Raw genomic sequence first — 21,027 nt, 5'->3', positions numbered from 1 at the left:
TGTGATCAGGATCTTAATGTGGTCAGAACCCCAGAGTCCTGTTCCAGGGGCAGAGGACAGAGCTAGGCAGTCTCTTTCTCTTCACTCCCCTCCCTCAGCTCAATGGACTCATGCCCTGGGGACTCCTGCTTATGGGCTCCACCTGCTTCTGTTTCCTGGATCTGGACTGCCTTGGCCACACTGCTCTCTGTGTGCCCTGAGGGCTGGACTTCATGTGCTCACTCTGGCAGAGGTTCCCCTCCCACTGTTCCCCCAATTTGTGCCCAGTGCTCCCCGGGGTGTAGCTCAGGAAACTCCTCCACTGCTGTGAGCTGTGGCTCCCAGAGTCCTGGGGCTGCCTCCAGGAGGAGGCTGAAGTTCTTTCGCTCTGGCGAGCCACCCCTTGGGGGGCTGCCCCTCCAACCCCGGGGAGCAGAGCCTTTCCACTCTTTTCCAGGTTACCTTGAGTAGGAGAATTGCCTCACTGGGTCCCTCTGTGGGTTTTGTCTCTCAAAAATTTAGTTAAAGTCCTTAGTTTTGAAGATTTATGAGAGAGCGCCTAAGACAAGATCCGCTCTTGTTGCCATCTTGGCTCCGCCCCCTCATCCTGTTACTCTTATTCTTTTTTTTTTAGGTTTCTGCAAGGCAAATGGGGTTAAGTGGCTTGCCCAAGGCCACACAGATAGGTAATTATTAAGTGTCTGAGACCAGATTTGAACCCAGGTACTCTTGACTCCAAGGCTGGTGCTTTATCTACCATGCCACCTAGCCGCCCCTATTCTTATTCTTTTGAACTTTTTTTTGTTTTTGCAGGGCAATAAGGTCAAAGTGACTTACCCAAGGTCACACAGCTAGGCAATTATTAATATCTGAGCTCAGATTTGAAGTCAGGTCCTCCTGACTCCAAGGGCAATGCTTTAGCCACTGCACCACCTAGCTGGCTCTCATTAGAAGTTTTAATAGCTCCCTATCTATTGCTCCTAAGGATGAAATACAAAGTCTTTAGTTTGGTATAAAATGATTATTTATCAATTATTATTAAACTATTTAAAATTATTAAATTATTTTTTCATTTATCATTAATTAATTAATTAATGTTCTGTCTAAAGATTATTTTCACAGAGGTATTCATTATCCCCTTCATATAGTTTACATTCCAGCAAATGTAATTATTTGCTTTTCCTCAAACTCTTTTTCCCAGCATTCTATCTCCCCATCTGAAACTGAGAAAAATGAAGTGACTGGTCCTGGGTCATGCAGTAAGTTTATAGAGGAATCTGGATGAGAATCCAAGTGTCTCCCGATTCCAGGTTTGTTGTTTTTTTCACTATAACCTGCTACACTTACTATGTTCTTCCCCAGATAGATTCATTTGTTCTTATAATTCAATTCAATTCCATTCCATTTAATAAGGTTCTTCAGAACCTGGAGAAAGAGGCCTCCTTAGGGCTTTGGAAACTGGAAAAATGTGCTGAGAACATCCCTAATTCACCATTTCTGAAACCAAATGGTAATGTTCCAGGTATTGAGACTCTGGTGGTGATGATGATTTCTTATTTATTTATTTATTTAGAATTTTACAATTTTCCCCTCATCTCGCTTCCCTCCCCCACTCCCACAGAAGGCATTCTGTTAGTCTTTACATTGTTTTCATGCTATACATTGATCTCAGTTGAATGTGATGAGAGAGAAATCATATGCTTAAGGGGGAAAAATAAAGTATAAGTGATAGCAAAATAACATAAGATAACAGTGTTTTTTTCCTAAATTAAAGGGAGTAGTCCTTGATCTTTGTTCAAACTCCACAATTCTTTCTCTGGATACAGATGGGATTCTCCATCACAGATCCCCCAAAATTGTCCCTGATTGTTGCACTGATGAAATGAGCAAGTTCATTAAGGTTGATCATCACCCACATGTCACTGTTAGGGTGTACAATGTTCTTCTGGTTCTGCTCAGGGATGATTTCTTTAGTTCCACAATCTTTGTCTCTTAAATACTACCACTATGGGTAAACCTAAATCTCTGGGTAAATCTAACCATTCCATGAACATCAAAGGAAAGCTTGGTAGCACAGTAGTTAAACATTAGGCTTAGAGCCAGGAAGATCTGAATTCAAATTTGACCTCGGACACTCATCAGCTAGCTAAGTGATTCTAATTAAGTCATTTAAGCCCTGTTTGTACTGAAGAAGGAAATAGCAAACCATTCCAATATCCTTGCCAAGAAACTCCCATGGACAGTCTTATCCATGGGGTCATAAAAAGTCAGACACAACTGAACACCACCAATAAAGGATAATCATAGTAATTTCACCTTTGTGATCCTCAGTTTCTCCATCTGTAGGACATCTGCTTCCTTCACAAGATAATTGTGATAATAGACAACTGAACTCTCATTTCAGACAAAAGCCAAAAAGGAAAGCTGCATCATTAAGGCAATCAGTTTCTCCATCTGTAGGCCAGGAATAATAAATGATATGTCTGCTTCCCTCACAAGACAATTGTTAGAAAAGCTAATAGATAACTGAACTCTCATTTCAGACATAAGCCAAAAGGCAAAGCTGTATCATTAAGGCAATAGTGTCTGACACAGCATTGGGCCTGGAGTCAGGAAGACCTGAGTTGAAATTCTACCTCAGACACTTACTAGCTGTGGGACCCTGGGCAAGTCACTTCACTCTACTTACCTCAGTTTCCTCAATTCTAAATAGGAAATAATTATAGTATCTCCCTCTCAGGATTGTTTTGAGGATCAAATGAGATCATATCTATAAGGAATATAAATTGTGTCTGGTATATAATAGGAATACCATCATTACCATAATTTTATGAGATGATGATGATGTTTGTCCTTCATTCTCAAAGAAGACCTTGTCATCATAAAGGTGATGCCATGATATGCAAGTGAATTTGGAGTAAGGCTATATGCTAAGTCTTCTCTGGAGCCATCTGGGTCCAGTAGCCAGATATGAGTCAGGAATGAAGGTGGTCCAGGATGTGAGACAGTCAGAGTTAAGTGACTTGCCCAAGGTCACATAGCTAGTAAGTATTAAGTGTCTGGGGTCAGATTTGAACTCAGGTTCTCCTGCCTCCAGGGCCAGTGCTCCATCCACTGTACCATCTAGCTGCCTTTCATATGGCATAGACCATTTATATAGAACAGTCTGTGCAGCCAGGCTCTCCCAGCCTCACCCAGGCAACCCTTAGTCATACTTAGAGGTGTGACCCCAATTCAGAAGTTCTCAATTGTAGCTCAGATGCTTGAATTTAGATCTCCTTATCAGTTGCTCCCATTGGGAACTAGCAAATATTTCTGGGACTAAAGCTAGGAAGCATCTCCTAACTTTGCTCTGTTCTGCTTGTGGCCTTGTGGCCAGGCGATTGAATTCATCCATCTGTCAATCAATCCACAAGCTTGACAGGCACTGTCCTGGGCACTAGAAATATAAAGATACAGTATAAAATGGTACCTCCTGTCAAGGAACTTAGACTCTCTCGGGGGAGTTACAATGGAAAGATTTCCTAAAGCAACTTTTTTCTTGTCACTCTCCTGCCCTGCAGTAGATTTTGGCAATGAGCATGTCATCAGCTAGATTGCACAGGACTCTCAACCCTCTCCCATGATCTGTTCATTGCTAATGGAGCAATGGATAAAGGAAAAGCCTTCACAGAAAAAACAATCTTCCATCCCTTTTATTCTTCCCTCACTTTTCATTCTCTGAATGACCATGGCTAGGCTTCATGTCTCCCCCAGGCCTTCTGATCATCTCTTCTTTCAAATCTAGGTTTTGTGAAGAGTCCTAACCAAAGACACAAAGCATCAGCTCTTGCAAAAATATATATACTGCTGCACAAAAAAAGAAACTGAGACCCAACAAAATTAAGTGATAGACCATGTGTTGCAAAAATATAAACATTCACAAATGAAGAAATGGAGGCCCAACAAAATTAAGTCATTGGTCATGCAAGTTGTATATGGCAAAGCAATGCCTTGAACAAATGTCCTCTGATGGAATTGAAATTCAATAAATATTTAACTCTTGGCTCTGGCAGAGTACTGTATCGGGGACTGGATAACTCATGTGATGCCACATTTCACATTAAGGGCTTCCTTCCAAATATTTTCCCCAGTGAACTCATTAAACAACTATAATGAGAAGTAGCTAACGTGTACATTACAAGGGAATCTAAAATGGCAAGCAAGGGTCTCTTGTACCTGGAAAAGTGGTCTCAAAATGGTTATTTTGAGAGCATAAGAAGAACAGGCTGACAACAACTTTGGGGAAATTCAACCCAAAGTTGTGTCAGCTTAATGGTCAAAAGGTGAGATCCTGAATTCCCATTATTGAGACACTGGAAGACTTAATTAAGGATTTACAAAATAGAGGTTGAGAAAAAGTTTTAGGAAAACTAAAATGTGCTCTTCAGGAAGCCAAGTACTTCCGAGCACTTAACAGTATAATCATCAACAATCTAGTATCACCCAACTCCTACCAACCACTAACCACCACCAATAACAACCCACTCCCGCATTACCACCAACCACCATTCTTTCTTACATTACAAAGATGTGTTTTGAATTTTCTAAGTTGAAGGTTCTTACCATCTTTTTGTCATGACACCTTTGAACAGTTTGGCAAAGCCAATGGACTCTCTCTGAATAATGTTCACCAAGTATAAAATATTTAAGATTACAAAAGAAATCAATTATACCGAAACATAGTTACCAAAATGATAACTATATATCGTATACCTCAGTTTAAGAGTTCTTGCTCTAAAGGTGCCTTTGATTGAATACTCAACCTCATTATATCTTCTGTCTCTCTCTGACTGGAAGGTGAAGCTATGAACTCTAAACCACAACCCTACATAGGCTAGCTCACCTAACTCCTATCTCCTTTTCAGCTTCCTTTTATGTTTTATCCTCTGGTATTAGATTGTAAGCTCCTTGAGGTCAGGAATTGTTGGTTTGTTTTTTATTTTGGTCTCCCTAGTACAGTATCTGTCTTACAGTAGGTGCTTAATAAACATTTATTGACTATTATTGACATGATAAATATTTGGTGAATGCTTAATATAACTGTGATGCTATCAGCTTGAGCCCCTCCACTGATTCTATGTGACTCCCCATCAGTACCAACAATGAAGTAATAATGCCCTAGGTCAGGGGTGGCTAGGGGGTTCAGTGGATAGAGCACCAGCCCTGGAGTCAGGAGGACCTGAGTTCAAATCCGGCCTCAGACACTTAATAATTACCTAGCTGTGTGGCCTTGGGCAAGTCACTTAACCCCATTACCTTGCAAAAACCTAAAAAAAAAAACCACAATAATTCCCTAGATCCATATAATGAATTAACAACAGTTAACTTTTAGAATGGGATATTTATTTTGAAGATAGAGCAAAAACAAAAGGAGAAAAGAACATTTCTCTCCACTGCCTTGAGAGAACTCTAGCTCTTCCATTTTCTAGAAATGTCACTGACCAGTTGAGCCATCAACCAGGACTAGGCCAACTCTCAATGCTTTTCACTGGTTGCTCTACCTCCTCAAGTGAGCCTAGTCTTGATTAGGCATTAAGGTATTCAATGGGTACAGAGGAAAGCCAGAGGCCAAGGAATATGTTCTACTTTGATTCACTGCAAGAAGGTCCCAGATGGCTTGCTGGTTTCTTACCATCGCTGTGTAATGACACCCTGGTGAAGCCAATGAATAATGTTTATAAATGTATACAATATATAGAATTTTGAAAGAATCAATTAAACTGAAACATTAGTTACCAAAATGATGACTGTGTCTCATGTTCCTCAGATTAAGAATTAGAGGTACGATATTTACTCTAGTTCTGGAAACCTTGAATTGTAGATAATATTAGAGAATTCTAAGACTTGCTCACTCTCTTCCTCTCAAATCCTTGAAGTGGGATGGAGAAAAACTCTCGGCCAAGGCCTGAGAGTCCCAACCTAAGAAAATGTTCCTTATGATCTATTATGATTATGGTAAGAAGTTATTAGGAGAAAAAATAATCTCCACTTTGTCAAGTAATGGTTATAACCTATCGAACCGTTCACCTGAGGTTAAAAAGAGTACTTTAGTAAGAGGTAAAGCTTAGGAGACATAGCAGATATACCAAGAGGTTTAGGTTACTACTTACTGCCTGTGTGACCTTGAGCAAGTCATTTTCCTTGTGGAGCTTCAGTATCCTCCTCTATTAAATGGGGTAGTTGAATTAAGAGAATTTTTTTTTTTAGGTTTTTGCAAGGCAAAGGGGGTTAAGTGACTTTCCCAAGTCCACACAGCTAGGTCATTATTAAGTGTCTGAGGTCGGATTTGAACTCAGGTCCTCCTGACTCCAGGGCTGGTGTTCTATCCACTGCACCACCTAGCCTCCCTTAAAAGAACTCTTAATCACTTGTTTCTGTGGGCAGAGAAAGCATCATACTCAAAAATTGGTTTGTATTGTTTGTTTTTTAAGATCATGCCCCTAATGTCATGGGATATAAAAGAATTCACCAGGGGCAATGTATAGAACTTTCTCTAATCTGTGTATGTATAACAGTAATAATAACTGGTATTTAGACACTTTAATGTTGACAAAGCATATATGTATGTGTGAAAACTTTCATTTGCTCTCCACAATAGCTCTCTGAGCTAGGTGGCTATCATTTTCCCCATTTTGGAGAGGGGGGAAACAGAGACTCAGAAAGATTAAGGAATTTGCCCAGAGTTGTACGGCTAGCCTTGGTCTGAGGTGAGGTTTAAACTCAGGTTATATAGACTACCAAAGCCAGTACTCTTTACATTATAGTACAGTATTCTGGAAACATGGAAAGACAAAGGGAGATGAAATAATAAAAATCTTTGCCATTTGTATGGGTCGTATGATCCTACAACCCTAGGAAAAGCAGAACTAGTCTTATAATGCACATTTTATAGATAGGGAAGCTAAGGTGTAGGAAAGTTAAGTGATGTATACTGAGTCAGACAGCTAGTGAGGTCTATTTGATGGTAATAGAAAACTCTCTTCCTGGTCTAGCAGCTATTCAAAACTTTTAATTTTTTTTTATAAGGCAATGGGGTTGTGACTTGCCCAAGGTCACACAACTAGGTTATTAACTGTCTAAGGCTGGATTTGAACTCAGGTCCTCCTGACTCCAGGACCAGTGCTCCAACCACTGAGCCACCTAATTGCCCCCTACCCACAACTTTTAACAAATTAAAACAGCCACAAGGAGCCACTAGGTATTTTCCTATGTGAAGAGTATAGGGCAACCTCTGAAGTCTTTCAGTTGCATCTCTGACTTAAAAAAAAAAAAAAAACATGGTTCCATTTCTGTTTTTACCATAATAGATGCACAGGTCAGACGATTGTCCTTTTCCTGCTGCAAGTTCCTGGGGGCCCCTCTGGCCTCTGGGATAAAATGCAAACATCTCTCCCTGGCATCCCAAGCCCTTCACCCGTCTGGCTCCAGCTGGCCTCTCCTGGCGAGCTGCTCATTACTCTCCTTCACATACCCTGCGTTCCAGCCAAACTGGCTGCTCACTGTTCCCCACACAGGATGTTCCCTCTTCTAGTTCCTCGCCTTTGGGCAGGAGGCCTTCTCCCCACCTTTGGGAAAGAACTCCGTCTTCACCTCTCCTTCCTTGAAACCTGGGTTCAAGGATCACTTCCTATAGGAAGCCTGGCTATATTCTCCACATATATGTGGTCAATGTGACTTAGGGTGTCTGTGTGAGTGCATGTCCACATGTAGGCACACATGTATGTAGGCAGCATTATATGGACTAGCATATGCACATACGTGTATATTTTACATACCAGCATGTCTGTGTGTATAAGTATATATATGTGTGTATATAAATATGTATATATACATATTTATGTATGTTATATGTGGGGCTATGTCCACATGCCTGTATAGTAGTAGGTGAGTATATATGGATGGAAATGCAAGTGTTCTCATACACATGTATGCATGTATGCACAGGCATGTGCATATAATATGTATATGGGTATCTATACACATAAACGCACGCATGTGTGTATTTTTCATTACGATTGCCATGGATATGCGCATTCACATGTGCATGCATATGTAAATTCACTTAAGCATATATATAGGTGTGCATATGTGTCTAGATGCATCTATACCACAACAATCATGTGTCTACATGCAGGCAGGCATTATATGAGCAATGCCCATGTGTACACACACATGCACATATAATAGTGCAAGAGTAGCATGTAAACCTGAATTTGCACATGTGGCCACACATGTAAATTGTGCCTGTGTATCTATATGTGCCTGCACATGAGCATGTGCATGTGTGTGTGCATATCTACACATCTATATTGGAGTTTGCTATGGCCATGTGTTTGCATATGTATGTCTATATAATCATGGAGAGATATACATATAGTAGACCTGATACATGCATTTATATGCATGAATGTATGTGTGTGTTTGTGTGTGTGTGTGTGTGTGTGGTAGTTACTTATCCTTTTATAGGAGCCACCCCCACTCCCCAGGAGAAGGGAAATTCAAAGGGCAAGAGCGGTTCCATTTCTGTGCCCAGCTGTGCCAACCCCAGAGCAGGCACTTAGTAAATGTCTGTTGAATGAAGTGGCTGAAGCAGATCCAGAGCCCTACTCTCTCAACATCAATCAACAGCCATTTACGGGGGTTGAGAGCACAAAGACAAAGCCTGAGTTTACCCCCACCCTCAGAAGGCTTCCATCCTAAAGGATAGCTTCTCAAGGAGGAGGCCAGTGGGGAGGTGACGGGGGAGTGGCCTTCACAAATTATTTGGCCCTCATAACAACCTTGAGAGGTCGGGGCTATTATTATTTCCATTTTACTGTTGCAGAGCCTGAAATGAAATGACTTGCCCAGATCCCACAGCTTGTCTATGTCTGATGCCAGATTTAAACACAGATCCTCTTGACTCCAGGTTCAACGTTTTCCCCATTGCACCATCTCTCTCTCCCTTTATTAGGGATGAAGTTTTGACCCTAGCATCCAGTAAGGTTTCCTACACAATCCTTACATTCTCTCTGACCCAATCTCAGTGAAATCAAAGGAAGACGTTTTGTCATTTCCTCGTCTGGGCCAAGAGTATCAAAGAATACATCAAAATACACCAAGTATAGTCACCAGAATAGTTACTCTTAGAGATGGTCCTAGAATCTCCCCCAACCCCAGTAAAGGGGCATGGTGGGGGAGGGTTAGTATGACTATCAGGCATGTTGGATAAGTGGGAGCCTGTAGTGATTGGGTGGGCCCAGGCGAAGTATGTACAGAGATGGCACCCAATGACTCCACCAAATGGCAGCATAGGTCAAGGCAGGGGGGACTATCACAGGTTGAAGAATATAATAAGCTGTTGCCCCCAGGAAGAAGCAACCTTCTAGAGAAGGAAGCAGACCTCCCTCATTCGCTAAGAGATTGGTACCATGGGACAAAGCCCTTTTTGCCCCTTCCTAGTTACAACTCTGACCACCCTCAAGGGCACCAGGGAGTGAGTCTAGTAATGAAAACCAAAAAGCTCCCAGAGGGTGATTTGGGGCTATTAGGAGACATTCCCACCTGAGCAGTCAACACCCATTACATAACCCCTACACTGGGCAGTGGAGTGTCAAAGATTAAAATCCGGCACATGTTCAACCCTAAATTTTAAATGGGTGATTGAGCCATATAGCAGTACAAGTAGCAAGAAGAGGTCCAGACATAGGCTCATATCCTAAGAATAGCTAGAAGGGACCTCAGAGATCAACTCAAATGAAACAATATTTATAAACCACTTAGCACAGGGCCTGATGCAAAACAGACTCTTTATAGTAGACTTGTTGGTGGTGTTAACAATCTAAACACCATCCTTTCTCTGCCTTGAGAAGTGAAATCGAGGACCAGAGAGGCTTAGAGAAGTTGCCTAAGGTCACATGGCTGGCAGGTATTAAAACCAATCTCTGGATTCAAGTCCTCTGTCCAATGAGCAGCATTTACATAGCACTTTAAAGTTTAGAAAGTATTTTACAAATACTCTATCTTTCATCACAACAACCCTGGGTGATGGGTGGTATTATTATTCCAATTTTTCAGATGAGACATTGAGGCAGACAGAGGTTCAATGACCAGCCAAGGATCAAGTAGCTAGTGTAATCTAAAGTTAGATTTGAATTCAGGTCTCTGATTCTAGATCCAAAATGCTCTCCACCTGTTTCTGCTACCAGACTCCAGAGAAGACCTTCTTTTCCCTGCCCCAACTTCCACTGGGGAAGGGAGAAATCGAGGTAAAGAAGAAACTTCCTGTAGGAGGTATCCTCTGCTTTGGACTTCGAAAAAAGATTGATTTGATTTTTGACGGGGATAGATAGTGAGGAGAGAGAGAGAGAGAGAGAGAGAGAGAGAGAGAGAGAGAGAGAGAGAGAGAATGACAAAGACAGAAAGACACATAGAGAGAGACAGAGAGAATAGATGAGAAGAAAGAGATAGTAAGAGAGATGAAAGGAAGAGAGATAGAGCCAAGAGAGAGAGATAACAATGGGATATGGAAAGAAATCTTGTTTGGTGCAAATAGAATTATGCAATAGAAAACAGTGGATAGTAAACCTAGATAGATAGGTTGGAACCAAATGATGAAGAGCCTTGAATGTCAAAACCATTTGCATTTTGCTTCTCAGGTAAGGGGGAGCCATTGAAGGGTTATTTTTATTTTTATTTGATTCGTTTTAAATAGAGGAGTGACACAATCAGAGGACTGAAAGAGTAAAATTATTTTGGCAACGTTGTGAAGCATCATAAGATCAGAGACTGAGACTAAACCAGAACTAGAGGCTAGAAGGCTAGAAGAGACCTCTGGAGCCATCTTACTCAGTCTCCTCATTTTATAGATGAGGAAATTGAGGCCCAATGGAGATAAAATGACTTGTCCAAGGTCACACACGTAGGCTATCTAAAAGGATGAAATTGAAGCCAGATCTCTTTATTCTAGCACCAATTTTATTTCTATTGTACCAGAGAAGAGGTAATATGAGAGGGGTTGGGGGGGTCTCTATAGGAATGGAGAGGAAGTGAAGGTAGACACCACAAATCTTGGGTGAGGGAAGTGAGTGGTGAGGGAAAGGGAAAAGTCAGACAATCCACACAGTCCACTTCATGGGTATCATAACATCTCTCAGACTCTGCTGACTTGGTCAGGGACCAGGAAGTGATGAGCTCTGTATCATGTTCCCTCCCATAGCAGGTGCAAATAGTGTGAACTAATGAAATATCGCAGAGAAATTAACAGCTGACAGTCTCTTCTCCCTGGTTACTGCTGCTGAGAGCCAAATGACCTGCACACTCTTCCTCCTAACTATCCCCTCCCTCTGAAGAGGGATATGAAGAGGGGGAGTGGAGGAAAAGAGGGGATCCTTCCAACTCAGGACATGTTTACTCAGTGACCACACCAGTGTTAGGACTATGTAAAATAGAGGAGATAGACTGGGCATAATCTGTGCTTGCCACTCCAATGGAGGACCTCATTTTATCTTTGCTGGATTGTTGCCATAGCCTCTTAATCAGTCTCTTGAGCCAACAGTCTCTTTCCCCTCAATCCATAATAATTGTAATAATAATAATTATTATAATTTCATGTTATTATATAATAATAATTATTATTATCATTACTGTTATTTTCTCATTCTGTTTAGACCATCATTCCCCCTCCCCACCATGGTAACCTGTGGCTTTATTAAGTGAGATTGTGCCTTATCTTGCCAGGACTTAGGCATCCACACCATGTACCATCCTTTTCCAGCTTCCCTTTTGTTTTTTTTTTTTGTCTTCCCTCATTAGATTATAAACTCCTTGAGGGCAGGGATTGCCCTTGCTGGCACTTTTTATCCCCAGCACTTAATGCATAGGTGGTTGAATATAGGAAATGGATAATAAATCCCTTCTTCCTCACCCCTCTCTGACTTTTTTCTTTCTCCCCCCCACACTTTCCCTCTTTCTCTCACCTATCTCATCTATTCATTTGTCATTCCATCATTCTTATCATTTCTATGCTATTCAGTTACCAACAATCATGAGACAAGTCACTGTCCTGTTATCATTTTTTAAACAGATTTTATATTCTATAGACTATTACACAAGTAAATAAAATAACTACTCTTTGTAATTGAATACAAGAATTGCAATGGGGGAGGCTCGGTGGTGCAGTGGATAGAGCACCAGCCTGGAGTCAGGAGCACCTGAGTTCAAATCCAGCCTCAGACCCTTAATAATTACCTAGCTGTGTGGCCTTGGGCAAGCCATTTGCCGTGCAAAAACCTTAAAAAAAGAATTGTGATGGCAGCTCATTCCCCTATAGGTTTGCTCCAAGCATCCTTGGGACAACTCCAGTAGCTGATAGGAGGATGAGGAGGAGATATACATGGTTGGGGTCTCATTTGTGAAATTGTAATGATTGTCTTAGTACTGATAAAAACTATTGTCAGACTTACTATTAATCCATAAAAATTTAAGACTATTTCTGGTAAATGGTCAAAGCTTCCAAACTGCATGAAATGCAAAGGTTTCAGAATATAATGATTACTAAACTGCTCATACCTTGTAATTAAGCAACCCACCCCATCTCCCCAGAACCATAGTTTTAGAATTATATGGCAGCCAGGTGATGGAGTAGATAGAGTTCAAATCTGACTTCATTTATGAACTAGCTGTGAGACCCTAGGCAAATCACTTAATCCTGTTTGCCTCAGTTTCTTCATATGTAAAATGACCCGAAAAAGGAAATGGCAAACCACTCCAGTATTTTTGCCCAAATGGGGGTCACTCTAAATGGCTTTGGAGATAACTGAAAAATGACTAAATAATTGAACTTAAGAGTTCATCTTTCTAAATTTCTTTTACAGAGAAGAAAACTGAGACCCAAAGAGGCTAGGTAACTTTTCCAAACAAGAAGTAGGTCTAGGAATCAGATCCTGACCTTTCAAATCCAAATACAGTACTTTTTTATTATTCCATATTACCTTTGGCTCCCTCTCTGGGACTCAGTTTACTTATCTGTAAAATAAGAAGGATGAACTAGATGATGTCTGAGTTCCCTTCCAGCTCAAACTCTCTTGTGATCTCTTCATGTGCACAGAATGGATTGTTCCATAGTAGCCTCCAAAAGAGTGCCAGTATGTGGTGAATCCCATCCAAGGGAACTTTATGACATGCCTCCTATGTACAAAACCTCATACAAAAGATATGAAAGATCAAAAGGAAAACATGCTCTATGCTTAAGGAGTTTACATTTTGACAAAAATAAACATAATACCAATAGCTCAAATATATCCTTCCCTAAAGTACTTTTTTTTGGGGGGGGGGGGTAAGGCAACAAGGTTAAGTGACTTGCCCAAGATCACACACTCAAGTAATAATGCTTGTCCTTCATTTTTGAAGAAGACCACGACATCAGGAAGATGATACCATGAAAAGCACATGAATTGGATTTGAGGGGGGGGGCTGTGCTAAGTCACCAGCCTCATTTCTCCTTCAAAGTCATCTGGGTCCAGTGGCCAGAAATGAATCAGAATGACTGAGATGGCCCTGGATACAGGGAAATCAGGTTTAAGTGACTTGCCCAAGGTCACACAGCTAGTAAGTGGCAAGTGTCTGAAGCTGTATTGGTACTCCTATCCTCCTAAATGCAAGACCAGTGTTTTATCCACTGCACCACCTAACTGCCCTACACAGTCAAGTAAGTATTAAGTGTCTGAGTCCAAATTTGACTCAGGTCCTCCTGACCCCAGGGCCGGTGCTCTTTCTAATGTACCATCTAACTGTATCCCAAAGTGCTCTTAATGTCCATCATATTGTAGATGGAACCCTGGGCTCTTAGAAGTGACACCAATGGGGCACAAACTCAAGTAGATCCTGTCCGGCTTGATAAGCATTGAGACCAGACCTGAAGACAGATTGTCTCTTAACCATGGATCAATCTGGCTAAAACAGGAGAAACTTGTCAGTCAAGTTTCCTTTTTTATTTTATTTATTTAAGGTAATGAGGTTAGGCAACTTGCCCAAGGTCACACATCTAGGCAATTATTAAATGTCCCAGGGCAGATAGAAACTCAGGTCCTCCTGACAGCAGGGCCAGTACTCTATCTACTGTGCCAACTAGGTGCCCCTCAAGTGTCTTTTTGATCACCAAGTCTTAAGATGTTTTGACTAGGGAAACTTAAGGACACTGAGAGACTGTGATAAATATAATTGAAATAACAAAAGCCCACACTGATAAACTAAAAGTTCATAGGCCTGTAGAATCAAAGGTCTAGAGGCTTGGAAGTGATCTGCTAATCTTACCTCCTCATTTTTCAGATGAGAAAAATGAAGTCTAAGACTTGCTCATGGTCACATGGGCAATAAGTAGCAATTAGAATTTGAATCCAGGTCCACTGACTTCAAAGTCAGAACTCTTGCCATTTCCCAGAGATAATCACTCCTTTAAATAATGACCTGTTTCCATGGTATTTCAAGGTTTGCAAGGCATCACAACAACATTATAAATAGTTGAAGCTTCAGATAACAAAATGGATGATAAGAGAGGTGACGATTTGATAAGAGGTGTCAGAAGACTAGATCTGGGTCTCTTAACTCCCAATCCAGTGCATTTTCCATAAATGCTCATGGAAAACAGTCCTGCATGAAACATAATAGACCAGCATATTCATGAATAATCAATTTCTCAGGTGAGTTTTTGCTTTTGCCAGATATTCTTGACCTATGATGAATGTATTTAACATTTTAGATCCTTGTGTCTCTTTGTGGATATGTGTCTCTCAATTCTAATCTATAAAGAAAGTTCCAGCTTCTCACTTTAAGTAGGAATTGTATATGGTACTACCCACCTCCTGTAAGAGAGGCGATGACTCAGGATGCAGAATAAAACATACACACACATATATATATATATATATATATATATATATATATATATACATACATATATATGTATATATAGAGAGAGATGTAGATAGAGATAGATATATGTAGATAGATAGAGATATAGAGATAGATATGTAGATATATATATATAGCTATAGATATAGAGATGTAGAGATATATATGTAGATAGACAGATATAGAGATAGATATATATGTAGATAGATGTAGATATATATAGAGAGAGATATGTAGATAGATACAGATACAGGGGCGGCTAGGTTGCATAGTGGATAAAGCACCGGCCCTGGAGTCAGGAGTACCTGGGTTCAAATCTGGTCTCAGACACTTAATAATTACCTAGCTGTGTGGCCTTGGGCAAGCCACTTAACACCATTTGCCTTGCAAAAAAACCTAAAAAAAAGATAGAGAAAGAGATATATATGTAGATAGATATAGTTATATATAGATAGAGATGTAGAGATATGTATGTAGATAGATATAAAGATATAGAGATAGATATACATGTAAATAGAGACAGAGATTATGTAGATATAGAGATAGATATAAATATAAAGATATATATGTAGACAGATATAGGGATAGAGATAGAGAGAGATATAGGTATATAGAGAGATATAAATATAGAGATATATGTAGATAGATATAGATAGATATATAGATATAAATATATAGATACAGATATATGTGGATAGAGATAGAGATAGATAGAGACAGAGATATATGTAGATAGAGATATAGAGAGAGAGATATGTAGATATATAAAGATACAGAGATAGAGAGATATATATAGATATAGATAGATATAAATATAGAGATATAGAGATATATGTAGATATAGAGAAAGAGATAGAGAGATATATATGTAGATAGAGTTAGAGATAGAGATATAGAGATGTAGAGATATATGTGTAGATAGATATAGATTAAAAATATATAGATATAGACATATGTAAGATATAGAGAAAGATATATATGTAGATAGATACAGTTATATATAGATAGAGATATAGAGATGTAGAGATATATATGTGTATAGACAGATATAGATATAGAGAGTTATATAGATGGATAGATATAGATAGATATAAATATAGAGATCGAGACACAGATATATATATATATATGTAGATAGGCAGAGATAGAGATAGAGACATATGTGTGGGTACACATATGCATGCTTATGTGTGTGTTTATATATACACTGACATAAATTCATACATGCATTTATATATATATATATATCCAATTAGGCAATTTATTTTATCCATCTTTGCATGGGGTTTTTGTTCCCAAGGGATTTGAATTACTTATATCCCCCCCACCCACTCCAGTGATGAAGGATGATGGAAAAAACCAGGATAAATAAGCTTAAGACAGCAATAATAGTGATGATAATGACGATGAAGATGAACAAAGAAAAGAAGATCACTGGAGAATTTTTTTCAATGCCGAGGAAGACAAGAAACTCAGAAAAAACAGGCCAACTTTGAAGCTTATTGACATTGAACTTTGAAATTTATTATATGCTTTTTATATACTAAGGATACTATACTAAGTGCAATATGCTATTTACATACTTATGAAACTTATATACTCAAAAAGTAAAGCAAGTTATACATAATAGAGATCTACAGTTAAATATAGAATATCCTCTTTCTGCTCTTTTATCAATATGAAAACTTACTCAGTGTTTAAATTATCATAGTGTTTAAATTCAAGATTTGTCTTAAGGGGGAGTTATATAAGGGTACAGCGGTGATCAGTACCATTTAGAGGTTAACTTGTTGCCTGAGACAACCATTTATCTGGCAAGGAAGGAGGTGAAGCCCGCATCAAGCTAGGACCAGATAGAGTAGCTTTAAAACACACTCCGAGTATGAGAAAAGGAGGGCCAAGTATTTACTGAGATCACCTAACCCCCTGAGGAGTTTCCCAGAAGCCCTTTGGGGTGGGAATGTGGAAAATCGAGGCCAGGCTGAGGTGCTAGTTAGATGGGATCATAAGAAGGATTTAGAATTGAAAGGAACTTTAGAGATTATCTTGTCCAGTCCTGTCCCTTCATTCTTTTTTAAGGTTTTTGCAAGGCAAATGGGGTTAAGTGGCTTGCCCAAGGCCACACAGCTAGGTCATTATTAAGCATCTGAGACCAGATTTGAACTCAGGTCCTCCTGACTCCAGGGCTGTTGCTCTATCCACTGCACCGCCTAGCTGCCCCTGTGTCCCTTCATTTTAACAAATGAATAAACTGATCCCTAGTGAAAAGAAGCAACAGATAGTAATAGAGTTGGAATTCAATCTGTCTTCAGATTTCAAGTCCAATACTCCTCAGCAGGGACCATAGAGATCATGTAGTCTAATTGCCATCTTTAACAGAAGGGAAGATTGAGGCAGAGAGGTCAAATGATTTTTCCCAAGGTCATATAGGTAGTATGTAGCAAAATAGCATTTTAAATCTAGGTCTTCCTTCTGACTGCACACCCCAGCATTATTCCCAGCATGCCATGTGAACTGAGAGTGAAACGCTCTAGCTTCTGCTACTCGTGAGCAAATATTTAGGAAAACGCCTCTGCCCTAAATTCTTCATTTGTCAGTCCACAATAAACAGTGCTGACTTTGTCTAACTCATGGGAAAATAGGAAAATATCCTTTTTACATATGGTTTCATTTCATAATAGATAAACCATATCAACAGCCACAGTGGAGAGGCTGTGTTTATAGCAGGTAGAGAGCTGGACATGGAGTCAGGAAGACTTGTATTCAAATTCTTCTCTCCCATGTACTAGCTGTATGACCATGAGAAGTGACTTCATTATCTATGGTCCAAGTTTATTATATGTAAATGTAGATAAGACTTGAAATCATTCTGGATTTTAGGGGACTCTCTTTTGTTTTTAAGTTTTTGCAAGGCAATGGGTTTAAGTGGCTTGCCCAAAGCCACACGGCTAGGTAATTATTAAGTGCCTGAGGCCAGATTTGAACTCAGGTACTCCGGACTCCAGGGCCGGTGCTCTATCCACTGTGCCACCTAGCCACCCCTAGGGGACTCTCTAAATAGCTAGGCAAACCTTGAAACACTCTCCCAATATCTATTATTCATAGTTAGGATTTAGGAGATTGGAAATATTAGGTGGGCATTGAACACCTGGCATAATAATTACACGTAAGTCATGAAATTATACTTACTTCTATTGACGCAGCTAAGGCCATACCTGGATACACAACCCGGAGTCATGCCCAACTCTCCACTCTTCCTCCATTCATCCTAATCACTGGCCAAGTCTTTCCCATTTCACCCGTATGATGTCTGGCATCCGTCACCTTCTCTTCATTCACACAGCAGCCATCTTCATCCAGGCTCTTGCCACCTCTCACCTGGGCTACTGCACACTTTCTCATTGACTTCCCTTGGCTCCAGACTCTCCCCTCTCCAAACCATCCACCTCCTAGCTGCCAAATAACTCTTCCTACAAACACAGATCTCACTAGGTCACTCTCCTATTCAAGAAGCTCCTGAGTCTGCAGATCAAACCCAAATTCTTCTGTTTGGCATTTAAAGCCTGACTCCAGCCAACTTTTCCACATTACTCCATTTTATATGCTCAACATTCCATCCAAACTGGCCCATTTACTATTCCCCTTCCACAACATTAAATCATCCATCTCCATGTCTTTAAACTGGCAGACATCCTCCATACTTGGAATGCTTGCTTTCCTCACCTCATGGAATCTTTATGAGTTTCCTTCAAAGCTCAGTTCAAAACTGACCTTTGACAGGTGATCTTTCCAGTTACTAGTGCCTCAATCTACCCTACCCTCAACCAAAATCATTTTGAATTCATTTTGTTAATATTTTGTATTTTTTTATTCCATGTATATTTCTTCCCCACAATAGAATATAAGTTGTCTATAGGCAGGAACCATTTTGATTGCATAGCCCTCGTGGCGCAGTGCCTGTCTGGCACATCATAGGGACTGCATAACTATTTGCAAATAGATTGTTGATTTGAAAGATTAATTTTATGGCAGGTAAGGGACAGAGTCTAGGAAAATACTTTTGAAAAACCCAATCTCTAGTTTGGAAGTGTCCATATTTATTCCAGGAGAGTTCATGGAAATATCCTGGAAACGAGCCAGAAGTCAAGATGACAAATGCTTAATAAGGGCTGGCCCTGTGTAAATACTGGGCTTAGAAATAGAAGAAAAAAGTAAGTCTCTGTTCTCAAGTTTTCCCCTCTAATGGGAAAGTAGCAGGGCTAAGTAACCCATGTAGGGGCATGGTGGCAAAACCTGGAATGTCAAAAGTAAAGTTAATGGGGGAATGAAGCCAGTCTAGACCCCTCCTCAAAATGCAGATCATAGGAAGAATTCAACAATAGGAGACTGGACTTCAGGAAGGGACTTCCTGGGTCACAAGGTCATAAGGGCTGATATATGTTCCAGGATAAGGACACTCCATGTAGTTAGGCATAATGACAAAATCAGAAGCAAAGGTGAGAGAGGAGTAAGTTGGAGACAAAGGTGTGCCACTCACCAATGGCATGATGTCTTTGGAGATGCCAGCCAGTTATGGAAGAGAACAGAGTAAAAAAAGGAAGAAAACCTTGTGGAGAGGTTAAGGAGAAGGGAGGATTCTTTCTTTTCTGTGATCTCTAAAAAATATGGCCATGGACCTCAGCCCACTCTGGTCTACATCAGCTTTATTAGGAAGTCATTTCTCAACTACCCAAACCAGATTCATGACTATCAAGATAAAAGTTTTTCAAAATCACAATCATGAGCCCCCACTGATATATCTTCCTATCAGACCAAGACAGAGGAATTAAAATTCAATATGAATTCAAAATAAAGATATTTCATTTAAACTGATTAACAAACCAATAGCAAAGAATTGGATCAAACTCAATGTTGAGTTTAATGTTGTTTTTATTCAGTCATTTCAGTCATGTTTGACTCTTTGTGGCCCTATTGGGGGTTTTCTTCACAAAAATACTGAAGTGGTTTGCCATTTACTTCTCCAGCTCATTTTATAAAAGTCAAAACCAAAGTAAACAGGGTTAAGTGACTTACCCAGGATCACACAGCTAGTATCGGAGGCCAGATTTTAATTCAGGTCTTCCTGATTTCAGGCCTTTTGTTTTCTCTACTTCACCATCCAGCTGTCCCCAATTCCCTTAATATTCTTTCCCAAATAGATGCCACTCTGAGCATATTTCCCAGAATCACAATTCAGCTCCCACTGAGTTCTGAGTTAACTAAGTTATAATTTAATTATTTATCTTACTTACTTAATTACTTATATACCTTGTAATATAACAAACTTTATTTATTTAGTTATTTAAAACTTATTTAGTAACCAGTTAGTTATTTACCTTGATAACCTAATTACTTATATTTATTTAGTATCACCTTAGTTTTAGAATATAGTATTTTCTTTATAGTTCTTTGGAATAATTATTATAGCTATTTAGTAACTTAGCTTAGTTATTCTCCATATATAGTTAGTAACATAATTTAGTTACCTTAGTTGTATACTTAGTAACACAATGATTTAACTTATTTATCCTGTTACTTATCTCTATGATATGATATATATGCTATATGATAGGTCATATGCTATATGCTATATTATATATATAATAAATTGGTGACATTCCCAGCTCTTCGAAAAAATGCTTTTCTCACCTCTCTCTCTCTCTCTCTCTCTCTCTCTCTCTCTCTCTCTCTCTTTCTCTCTCTCTCTCCCCATCTCTCCCTCCCTCCCCTATTCTTTCTCTTTTCTCTCTACCTCCTTGCTTTTCCTAGAAATACTGTAGTTGGTATTATCACCCCCAGACAATTTTACGTCACTGGGAATGACACTTTTTGACAGACAAGGGGTCTAACTCCCTGTAAATAGGGAAATGACAGAGGCTGGAGAGGAGGTTAGGGTTGTCCATGAAGAATTCATTATCGGACAATATTATGGTGGTTCAGGTTTTAACAAGTCACAAATACCCCTCACCAGCTACTTGTGGGCATCTTCCAGGCTCAGTCCTTGGCCCTCTACCTTCTCCCTCAAAAAACTCATCTATTTTCAAAGCTTCGGAGATGCCCTTTGTGCTATAATGTCAG

General features: G+C 39.7%; 1 protein-coding gene across 2 annotated transcripts in view; it reads right to left on the bottom strand.

The window, feature by feature from the left end:
- Positions 1–21,027, bottom strand: part of NCF4 (neutrophil cytosolic factor 4) — a 169,622-nt gene that overhangs the window by 81,379 nt on the left and 67,216 nt on the right. The gene's annotated exons all lie outside the window — the stretch shown is intronic.

The sequence above is a fragment of the Macrotis lagotis genome, chromosome 2 (genome assembly GCF_037893015.1).
Source record: "Macrotis lagotis isolate mMagLag1 chromosome 2, bilby.v1.9.chrom.fasta, whole genome shotgun sequence".
Classification (NCBI taxonomy): domain Eukaryota; kingdom Metazoa; phylum Chordata; class Mammalia; order Peramelemorphia; family Peramelidae; genus Macrotis; species Macrotis lagotis.
This window is presented reverse-complemented; position numbering and strand designations above follow the sequence as displayed.